Raw genomic sequence first — 12600 nt, forward strand, 5'->3', positions numbered from 1 at the left:
AAATCGGCCTAACATTGCAGAAATTTTTAAAAACTTTCCAATACAGTCCCTATTTTTTTTAAATTGAATTAAATGGAATAATAATGTCATTTAGAATTAATTTTTTATAAGTTCCAATAAATCAAGTATCAACAACTAAAAAACAAAAAAATTAAATATCGACACACATTCACATTTATTTAGTTAAATATGCATAATTATATAAAACATGTAGTGATTTTACATGTACCATTAGTTATTTATCTTCTTCGTGTTTTTTTAACTACAACATGTCTTGCATTTTTAACACATTTTAATATGTAATCCAATGTTTTCACAACATATCGACTATTTATGTCTGAAGATGCCTAGATCTGGCGAAAACGCTCACAATATTAATAATATAACGTAAAGTGACTTCCATAGTATTTTACATTAAAAATAAGTCATTAATATTTGAGGAGAAAAATTCGCTCCGGCGCCGGGGATCGAACCCGTGTCCCTGGTTCTACATACCAAGCGCTCTGACTACTGAGCTACGCCGAATTCAATCCACAGCACCGGATCGAACCTTCCTCCTTCAGTGTTTCCCTTTGTGGCCTGACTCCAAGTTAGGCATATATGTTGACGTATATGTCTAGTGTCAACTGCCATTATACTAGGAGCGCACTCAGTTGAGTGACTTACTTGGCCGGGATTTCGCAGTTATAATGCACTGCTAGCTATGAGAATATTATGGATTTATTAACTTTTCCTACAGAATAATCTCTGTAATGTTGACAATTAATATTTGAGAAGAAAAATTCGCTCCGTCGCCGGGGATCGAACCCGGGTCCTTGGTTCTACGTACCAAGCGCTCTGACCACTGAGCTACGCCGAATTCAATCCACAGCACCGGATCGAACCTTCCTCCTTCAGTGTTTCTCTTTGTGGCCTGACTCCAAGTTAGGCATATATGTTGACGTATATGTCTAGTGTCAACTGCCATTTTACTAGGAGCGCACTCAGTTGAGTGACTTATTTGGCCGGGATTCCGCAGTTATGATGCACTACTAGCTATGAGAATATTATGGCTTTATTAATTTGTCCTACAGAATAATCTCTGTAATGTTGACAATTAATATTTGAGAAGAAAAATTCGCTCCGCCGCCGGGGATCGAACCCGAGTCCTTGATTCTACGTACCAAGCGCTCTGACCACTGAGCTACGCCCAATTCAATCCAAAGCATCGGATCGAACCTTCCTCCTTCAGTGTTTCCCTTTTTGTGGATTGAATTCGGCGTAGCTCAGTGGTCAGAGCGCTTGGCTTGGTACGTAGAACCAAGGACCCGGGTTCGATCCCCTGCGCCGGAGCGAATTTTTCTCCTCAGATATTAATTGTCAAGATTACAGAGATTATTCTGTAGGACAAATTAATAAATCCATAATATTAAAAATAAGTCATATGACTAAACATAATCATGTCATGTATTGATATTAAAAGACAGTAACTTGTGAATCCATGAACACTGAAGTGTTATGTCTTTGTACAATATATTTTTCATGCTAAGCTATGGCTTTAAATGAGACCACAGTATTACAATGGAGGCGTGGAAAAGTACGACGCACGATCTCCTGATACATTCCAACTTGTTTCGACGTTATTATTAACTTTTTATTCTGAACAGACATTAAGTAATGTGATTCGTACAGCACCAGATGGACTTCAATATCAGAGTTACCTCACATACGTGTGAGAGTTAAATTTAGTTATGGGTGGTATTCAGTGTGGAACCAAACGGAACATTCTCAAAGCCAAGTTGCTTTAAAACTTAAGTTTCGCTACGGTTCTTGCACCCAAACGAAGCGGACCATATCTCTAAGGCGATGAGTTATATTGCACTAGCGGTGTTTTCAGCGTGAATTGGTTTCAATTGTTAAGTTGAACTTGTCTTCCACAATATAGGCTCTCTCATTACAGAAATAAAATAAATATTTACAAACAAAAGTTATTATATTACGTGTTGTAAATTCTCAGTGTAAATCTTACTGCATTTACTAATATGGTAATTCCTTCAGTATTTTCGTAGCAAATAAAATGTACAGTAGTTTTAGGACTACACTAAAAATCTTACAATTAATCCTACAACTGTAACTGATGTTCACATAATTACATAACTAACATAAACATGGCGAAACTGACAAACTTACCTACTCACTTACAAATGGCTTTTAACGAACCCGGAGGTTCATTGCCGCCCTCACATAAACCCACCATCAGTCCCTATCCTGAGCAAGATTAATCCAGTCTCTACCATCATATCCCACCTCCCTCAAATCCATTTAAATATCAACCTCCCATCTCGGCCACACCAAAGGTCTTTTTCCCTCCGGTCTCCTGCCGCCCATACGTGCTACATGCCCTGCCCATCTCAAACGTCTGGATTTAATGTTCCTAATTATGTCAGGTGAAGAATACAATGCGTGCAGTTCTGCGTTGTATAACTTTCTCCATTCTCCTGTAACTTCATCCTTCTTAGTCCCAAATATTTTCCTAAGCACCTTATTCTCAAACACCCTTAACCGCTGTTCCTTTCTCAAAGTGAGAGTCCAAGTTTCACAACCATACAGAACAACCGGTAATATAAATGTTTTATAAATTCTTTCAGATTTTTTGACAGCTTTTGAACCGAATAACACGTATTTATTTTATTTTATTTTATTTTATTTTATTTTATTATCAAATCAGTGTGGAAGTTTTCCCTCCTGAGTTCTAAGAGTATAATATACTAGGCCTATACCATACTTCATATATGATTATGACATAAGATGTATGTGCAGAGTACAATATATTATATTTCATAATTAATGGATTAATTAAAGGCGTTCTCAACCTGGTGCTCTCGAGCACGGTGGTCTTTTAATGACACTTGGTGTCCTCATCATGCGAGTAAAAATGTGCTCGCGAGCACAAAACTATTTTAGCTAACTAATAGGTCTTCTCGTATTTCATGGTGTATAATCCCTTACAATTCAGTGTGGACTTAGAAAAATCAATATTATTTAAGATAAATTGTATTAAATATTTTTTGTTTGAAATATCCCAAAGAATAATCGCCTGAAATTAATGACATTACTTACGGTTCATTCTATATATATTCAGTCCAAGGGATTGCTGTTCATCCCTAGTCATTTGCTGTCCTGTGTTGTCTCTGTAGTCTCTGTAATGTTGACCACACAACCAGGGAGGTCCGCAATGTCTATGGTAAGTCAAAAGAACATATCCTGTCCTACACCGCATTGAGTTGTAAGTCACGAAAGAGGAGGTAAACCATGACGAAAAAGAAATATTATTTTACTCACATATTATGAATGAATAATGTAAAACATAGCATTGATATGCTTTGTGTGTTAATTACCTTGTACAATTTGGAGAAATAAATTCGAAAACATGAGTCAGAACATATGGTGCATGGACTGTGGACGGATATGAGGCGTGGGTATCATTATCTGTATAGCTGAATGTCAGTATTGATGTTGATTCAGAGGTTCGGTTAATATACTCGTCAACAGATTTATCGACCTGTCGGCTTTCTAACACAGGCGCCTTTAATTGCAAATCAAAATAAATGTGTTTTTCAGCCGGTGCATTGATCCGTTAGTTTAAACCTATCACGTCCTATACAAAAAACAATATGTGTTGAAAGTTGAAACATAAAAGAAACGTAATCCACTATGAATGCGTTTAGAATTGATAAACGCTTCAATCGTACAGCCTGTACATTACGAATACGAGGTATCACTATTGAAATCAGATAAATAGAACTTCGGAAAGCATGAAATAAGCACTTAAGGCTTAACATATTGATATGAAACGTTAATTCAACAGAACACAGCCAGTCTGATTAAAATAATCTTTATTTGATTACATTTTTAGCATAATTCACTTTCATTTCACATTGTACATATCTTATACAACCATTACATTCCCTCAGGCAAGTTTTCAATTTTATTTCCTCTGTCAGTTACCTTTTCATGTAACTGTTGACTTGGAAATCCCTTACGGTTTTTACTCGTTCATTTCTAAAACCTGATCTTCTGTTGTCTTTAGAGCTGCTTATGATAGCATTAATAGAGAGCATTTGTATAATGCTCTAAGAGAACTAGATAGTGCTGAAAAGTTGGTGAGACTGGTAAGAAGCAGTATAAGGGTCAGAGGAATGTTATCAGATCCATTAGATATTAAGAATGGTGTGCGACAAGGAGATACGCTTTTTAATGTTGCATTGGAAAAGGTAGTAAGAGACGCAAACCTACTTAGCAGAGAGACCATATTTTATAAATCAGTGCAGATACTCGCATACGCCGATGATATAGATATAGTGGCAAGATCTAGAAGGGCAATGGAGGATGCATTCTTGAATATAGAAGAGGCAGGAAGGAATATGGGATTGACTATTAATTAATCGAAAACTAAATACATGACTTGTGGAAAGGCAAACCTCAAGAATATGCCATCCTCAATAACAATAGGCAGATATGACTTCGAGGGAGTGGATGAATTTAAATACCTGGGATCAACAGTTACTCATTCTAATGATATGTCACATGAAATAAAGCAGAGGTTAATGGCTGCCAATAGAGCTTACTTCGCCTTAAGAAAATTACTTTGTTCAAGAATTTTATCTCGTACCAAAAAGGTAACTATCTATAAAACACTTATAAGACCTGTACTAGCATATGCTGCTGAGACGTGGTCCCTAACAAAAAAGGACGCTGGAAATTTGGATGCTTTTGAGAGGAAGATACTCCGTAAAATAATTGGCCCAGTATTCGAGAGAGGAAGATGTAGGAGGCGATATAATAATGAGTGGTATTCCGTCTATAAAGATCCGCCTATTAGAAGAATGGTAAAAGCAGCAAGATTAAGGTGCGCTGGGCATTTGGCACGGATGAATGACGTAGAAATTCCTAAAAGGATATTAAATGGAAATCCTGGGGGCCAAAGAAGCCGTAGATGACCAAGAATAAGATGGTTGGATGGAGTTGAGGAAGATATATGTAAGGTGGGATACAGGAATTGGAAAGCAATTTCGCAGGATCGAGACAACTGGCGGAAAATCGTGGAAGAGGCCAAGGTTCACAATGAGCTGTAGCGCCAAGAAAGAAGAAGAAGAAGAAGAAGAAGAAGAAGAAGAAGAAGAAGAAGAAGATCTTCTGTTGTATCAAGTGTTGGTTAGTCACGTCGATTTAGCTTTTTCCGATGATGCCAAAGAGTATGATACCTTTTTTTTTACTTTTTATTCATGTCACACACACGCGCACGCGCGCGCACACACACACACACACACACACACAAACACACACACACATTACATACATGAAATAAAAGTTTTTTTTCTGCCGTTTTCAAATGACCGTAAACTCTGTAATTATGAATGTGATCCCATTAATTTATTTACATTTTTGTTCCAAATAATCTCAGAAATTACCTCCATAAATAGGAGTAGAATTTCGTGAACCACCCTGTATATCCAGATGCTGAGTCAATAGTAGAAATAATTAAATTATTTTTTAACGCTTATATTAGCTCCGTAACAGTTAATTTATTGCTGAAGCTAAATTTGATGTCTCTCATCTCATAATTATTGTGAGGTTCATTATGTACTATTTTAAGTGCAAAGTATCATTTCCTAAGTCTACCTCTCTCTCTCTCTCTCTGACGTTAATTTTTAATTAGATTACTTTGTACATCTGAAACGTGTCCTGCGAGATATTTATTTCAATTCCTATGAGTGAATAAATTACATTGCTGTGTGCAGACCGCGATGTTTGCCTCGGTAGCAGACATTTCATTACATTACACGTGCTGAACCCGCTGGAATAGCAGTCGTGCCGTGTACGTCGTTTTAATAGAGTCGATAGTCCATAAAGTTAGACTCGTAAACTTGGAAGTCGCTTACGCTATTCTGATGTTCCGAGAAAATTAGTAGCATGAATACTTGCGTTGCTCGGTTCCAACAAATCGTCTATGACGTCTCCATCTTACGCTTGGAATTACTTTGCTCACATCGTAGCCTACTACGTTAAGCATTCAAAGATGTGACAGCTCGCCTTATTAAACAAGAAACACAAGTTTCAGTTCATCTCAACAAACATATTTATGTATGAGCTATTCCATCTCAAATCGGCCGAAATATAGAGAAAATTGACCTTACAATTTCTAAATACAATGAAACTTTTTTTGTGCGTAGAGAACTGCGATACAATGCTTTGTGCAAAGTTTGAGGCATCAGAACTTCATAGTGTTTAAATTAAAAATATTTAAATTTATCGTATTTTCATAAAATTTGCAACTTTAAACTCTTGTAGCTCCGAAACCCTTTCACCCAATGATCAAAATCATGGTTTATTTTGATGCTGAGAAATTAAAGTTTATATTGACATATAAACAGATTTTCTTACTTTTTATGGAAATGGAGAAATTTAGATTTTTCCTCATTAAGACGCCTTTGCCAAGGAAAAAATATTTTTAAAATATATAGTTAGATTCCGCATTTTTACTGATGGCACGTTGGGAAGAAAGTATTTAAAATATCAAATAAAGAAAATAAATAGTACGCGCGTGAACTAACCAGTTGACTGTGAAGCGGGAGCTAGCCGAGGTAACAAGGCCAGGAGACATAAACACGTGATGTGTCGTCTAGCAGTCATGGCTGTGCTAACTTTATCACAGGTTTTCATAAACACAGGAGTAAAATGACGCCCAACGCTCGCTTATCTTCAGCTCTCGGCCAGTGCGTGCGGTACTGCGGTATTTTCACACGCCTAGACTAGAACAGTCTAGGCGTGTGAAAATAATTTATTTAATACTCTCGAAACTTATTGACGTACCACTAAGCAAACAATGCCGAATTCCTCTTAATAATGCAAGGTTTTTTCTCAATATTTTTTTTACATTTTTACAAATTGGCAAAAAGCCTAAAAGTAAGTAAAATCAGATTATCTGTCTCTCTGTATACAATAAAAATAAGGATTACTTCTTAACACAACCTACCAAATGTCAGCTTCAAAATGAGCTCTCGTTCAACGTTCTGCAGTAAATGGTTCCAGAGTTCTGAGCGCTGAAAGAGGTTTTTATAAAATACGCTAAATGTGTCGCTCAATAATACGAAAACCGTTTGACTTTTGATAGTATATTTTTTGAAAATACACTCTCCTCAGCACCTTGTATAAATAGGAAAAAAATTAGAGTATAAAAAATGCGAGGTTTTTTACTGATCGATTTCATATGGAATAGCCTGTATAGAAGACGTCTACAACCATTCCGGCATAGGAGATGAATAAGAAAGACTGCAGACTATTATTCAGGTCAAGATTATGTTTCGTGTTTCTATCTCTTGGATATTGTTCTATATTCAGAAATGTTGAATGTACAGAGTCTGGCAGAATTATCTTCCCGATTTGAAACATAGAAAGAACAACATAGATACATTTTGACATGATTTTGTTTTATAGATATTGTCAAAATGCTTGCCCTCACGAGCTACACCTTCAGTGATTGTGCGTCCTTCTTCCTCATAAAGCATTATCTTATTATTTCAAATTGTGTAACAAGACACCAAATAGTAACGGAGAGGTCGTTGATGCATTTCTCGAGGATTTTCTGGTGCCCAATACCGAAGGTTTTGTTTGTTGAAAGCCCAATGCCTGCTAATTTAAGTAATAATACAATAATATGTAGTTTCTCAATTATTCCTTTTCCTCACTCAACTACAAATCAAATCCCAAGACCCTAATAGCCACCATTGACGAACATTTGGGTAGCAGATCATGTTGTGTCACTTACTTTATTCAAAATTTACCTAGATATAGTTTTGAATAATTGGCAACAAAGATGTAAACCGATGGGAATACCTTAATACTGATAATATAATATTTTATACTCTTTATTTTGCAAACGACCAGTTAGTTGTGGCTGATGGTTTAGAATATATGGTCAGGTAACTCCAACAGAGCTACGAAAAAGCTGGATTAAAAATTATGAAAAAAAATCCGAGTATTTAGTAGTAGGTACCAAAACAAAAGATAATATCCAGTTAGAAAATGAATAAATGAATGGAGTGGAAAAATGCAAATATTTAGGTGTTATATTTAATACAGATGGCAGTAACAATGGAGAAATAAAAGGAGTGGAAAAATGCAAATATTTAGGCGTTATATTTAATACAGATGGCAGTAACAATGAAGAAATAAAAGGAGTGGAAAAATGCAAATATTTAGGCGTTATATTTAATACAGATGGCAGTAACAATGAAGAAATAAAAGGAGTGGAAAAATGCAAATATTTAGGCGTTATATTTAATACAGATGGCAGTAACAATGAAGAAATAAAAGGAGTGGAAAAATTGCAAATATTTAGGTGTTACATTTTATACAGATGGCAGTAACAATGAAGAAATAAAAGGAGTGGAAAAATGCAAATATTTAGGTGTTACATTTTATACAGATAGCAGTAACAATGACGAAATAAAAGGAGTGGAAAAATGCAAATTATTAGGTGTTATATTATATTTAATACATATGACAGTAACAATGAAGAAATAAAAGGAGTGGAAAAATGCAAATTATTAGGTGTTATATTTAATACAGATGGCAGTAACAATGGAGAAATAAAAGGAGTGGAAAAATGCAAATATTTAGGCGTTATATTTAATACAGATGGCAGTAACAATGAAGAAATAAAAGGAGTGGAAAAATGCAAATATTTAGGCGTTATATTTAATACAGATGACAGTAACAATGAAGAAATAAAAGGAGTGGAAAAATTGCAAATATTTAGGTGTTACATTTAATACAGATGGCAGTAACATTGAAGAAATAAAAGGGATGAAAAAATGCTAATATTTAAATGTTATATTTAATACAGATGGCAGTAAAAATGAAGAAATAAAAGGAGTGGAAAAATGCAAATATTTAGGTGTTATATTTAATACAGATGGCAGTAACAATGAAGAAATAAGAGGAGTGGAAAAATGCAAATATTTAGGTGTTATATTTAATACAGATGGCAGTAACAATGAAGAAATAAAAGGAGTGGAAAATGCAAATTATTAGGTGCTATATTTAATACAGATGGCAGTAACAATGAAGAAATAAAAGGAGTGGAAAAATTGCAAATATTTAGGTGTTACATTTAATACAGATGGCAGTAACATTGAAGAAATAAAAGGGATGAAAAAATGCTAATATTTAAATGTTATATTTAATACAGATGGCAGTAAAAATGAAGAAATAAAAGGAGTGGAAAAATGCAAATATTTAGGTGTTATATTTAATACAGATGGCAGTAACAATGAAGAAATAAAAGGAGCGGAAAAATGCAAATATTTAGGTGTTATATTTAATACAGATGGCAGTAACAATTAAGAAATAAAAGGAGTGGAAAAATGCGAATATTTCGGTGTTATATTTAATGAAGATGACAGTAACGATGAAAAAAAAACACTCATAATAAAGACAAAAGTTTAACAAGATATTTAAATTCTATTTTATCGGAAAAAAGTCTATGGAAAATTACAAAGAAGCTAATATACAAAAGCATGATCCAGAGTGTAATAACATATTATGGAGTAGAAGTATGAGGCTTAAAGCAAAGACTTAGGAAGATACTTTTGGCTACTGAGATGAATTTGTTTAAGATGATGATGCAGAAGAACGAGAATGGATAAAGAACCAAACAAAAGAATGAGAGAAATTATGAAATAGAAACAGACGTACTTCATGTTAACAATAAAGATTTTGATCTGGCCAAAATAAAAGGCTCAGCTTTACGAGATGGGTGTACATATATATGGGTACCTAACGATTGAACGTATGCTGAAGTGACATGAATTATGCACGAAACTCTTCCTCTTTGCTGGATATAAAAACAGCTACAATTCAGAGCTTGTAATGGTGTCCTTTCCGGTATATAATGATGACATAACAATTTCTAAATGCGAGGCAGAAATCCCTTGCTGACACAGTTACGAGCGCTGAAAATATTGAAAACGGTTCGACTTTTCCTTGCCATATATGGACGATACAACGCATTTTCTATAGGCGCTGGGTTCTGTAGCAGAAAAGAGAGCGATTTATACCCACTGGGAGCAGTAAATCCCACCTGAACCCCTCTTCTGTAGCAGTAAAATTTTGATAACGAATGCATCAGATCCTCATGAGCTATAAAAATGTCATCTAAGAGCGGAGCGTCATTCGCTATTGGAGATAAGTTTTTTTTTTTTTTTTCAAATTGGAACTTCAGTTTTATTACATGAAAACTCAAGGTATTATTTCAGTGCAGGTCGACGTCATAAAGTAAATTAACATCCTGAACACGTTCCTGCCACAGTGGATATTAATCGAGACGTAAACACAAGATCGTTCACGTAATATGACTGAATATCTTCACTAAAGTCCTAGCAAAATTTATATATCTTGGATAAAGTAATGACGTAATATACTTATCCAATATTCTATTGCAATTTAATAAAAATCAATATTCATATATCACATTTGACCATAATGAATTGTACATACCAGATTTTTTGACAATAATGAATATCACGTATGATAAACAATCTGGCACAGACGTAAAACTGGGACGGTGTTATGTTAACTTGAGGGTTATTACTACACAGGGTGAATCATTAGTAACTTCATTAATTTCAGTGGGTTATTCTTGTAGATATTTCAAACGAAAAATTTCAATACAATTTTTCTCGTTTATGCTTCATTTTCTAGAAAAAATATTTTATAGCCTATGAAATATTTCATAGCGTATTTTGGGAAAGCTACTGGATTAATTCCCAATATGCCCAATAAATTTAAGAGAGCAGTGTATTTGGATAATAAATGATAGAAAGAATTTTAGTTTTGTCCTTAAAATTTGGAGACATTTTTTCGGAACAGATGTAACTTTTCGTTCTGCAAATTAATTTTTTTATGTTCCATTTGTTCCGATCAAATTTCTGTACATTTAATGGACAAAACTAAAACACTTCCAATCATTTATTAAGTTACCGTAATACACTTCTCTCTTAAACTGATTGAGCATATTGGGAATTAAATCAATGACTTACAGAAAAAAACACGCTGTGAAATGTTTCGTTGTGCGATTTTTCTGGACAAAAAGGTTTGGCAGCAAATGATATTCAAGAAGATATGCTACCCGTGTATGGTGCCTGTCATGTCAAGCTGTCTACAATTGGGTGCAGAAGTTCTCTGAATTTCGAATATCTAGTCGGTCGATCAGTAGAGATAGTCAGGAGGAAAATGTGCGACAGGTTGGCGACATGATTTCAGCAGACAGGATGGAAAGGACGATATGTTAGCCGGATAGTCCAGGTGACGAGTCTTGGATTCGTCATTACGAGCTCGAGAAAAAGCGTGCATCAATCCTGAGATCAAGTAGCGAATATTTCGCCCGTGCAGAGGTGCCGTCATCTTGCTACTGCTGCTTCTTTGTTTCGCTTATGCGCATTGATAATACTGCTATCTAGCTGTGATAAGTTCAGGCGCATTTTCTTTATAAATAGCCTAAGTTAGTACTTTAATTTATAGCTTACTTAGCGACTCCTCCTCGTACATGGAGGTAAGGCTGCTCTTTCACAATTGCTCTACAGGAAGTTATTTACCAAGTAGCAGACTTAATTTCATCTGAGTCTTCCTACGGCGTATTCTTCGTTCTTCTAGAGTTCACATAAACAATCTTTACGGTAAACTTCAAAATCGATGGTAACATGACGGTAACTGAATTGTAGCTAAACACGTGAATATTTTAATGAGAAAATATGTACAATTTTCTTTATAGATTATTGAACGACGCTGCATCAACTGAGAGGTACAGAAAGTTGATATTTGGATATGTGTCGGAAAATTCGCCAAGGGTTTGCCTGCTATTCATCTTACAGCTAGAGAAAATGTCGGATAAAAACAGAACCAGACTATCAGCTCAAGCACGGTCCGAAGCTATACCCGAGTTGCAGTTTTAGAGCATTTATTTATTTATTTATTTATTTATTTATTTATTTATTTATTTATTTACTAACTTACTCACTCACTTACTTACTTATTTTTATTTATTTATTTATTTATTTATTTATTTATTTATTTATTCTCGTGTAGTTAAGGCCATCAGGCTACCTCTTCCACAACGCCAGGAATACTCTTAAAAACCACTAGACCACGCTGGTAACCGAATTATTTTAATTTTAGTATTGAAGTACCTACGTAAGCAGTTTCCTTCGAAGACACTCTTATTTCACGAATATACAAATGTGATAGAATCCAAGACTACACAATAAACCACAGAACACACAACGCTGTAAACGAATTGCTGACGGATTGAATTCTACTGAATGGTTAGCCATTTTCATTTTCCACCAAATGTTTCAGAATGTTCAGGCTTGGTTAAGCGCAATTGATCACAAACACGAGGCGCAATAAAAACGAATGTTTGCTTTGTTTATGTCCGACTGTTCGGAAGCTGTAGAATATTGGAAAAGGGAGGACAATAGGGTAACAGCTGTATGTATTGTTCAGCAGCTACGATAGGTCGCTGTAGATCGAAAATCGACGTTATTCCGAGAAGGTTATATT

Source organism: Periplaneta americana, chromosome 12 (genome assembly GCF_040183065.1).
Source record: "Periplaneta americana isolate PAMFEO1 chromosome 12, P.americana_PAMFEO1_priV1, whole genome shotgun sequence".
Taxonomy (NCBI): Eukaryota; Metazoa; Arthropoda; class Insecta; order Blattodea; family Blattidae; genus Periplaneta; species Periplaneta americana.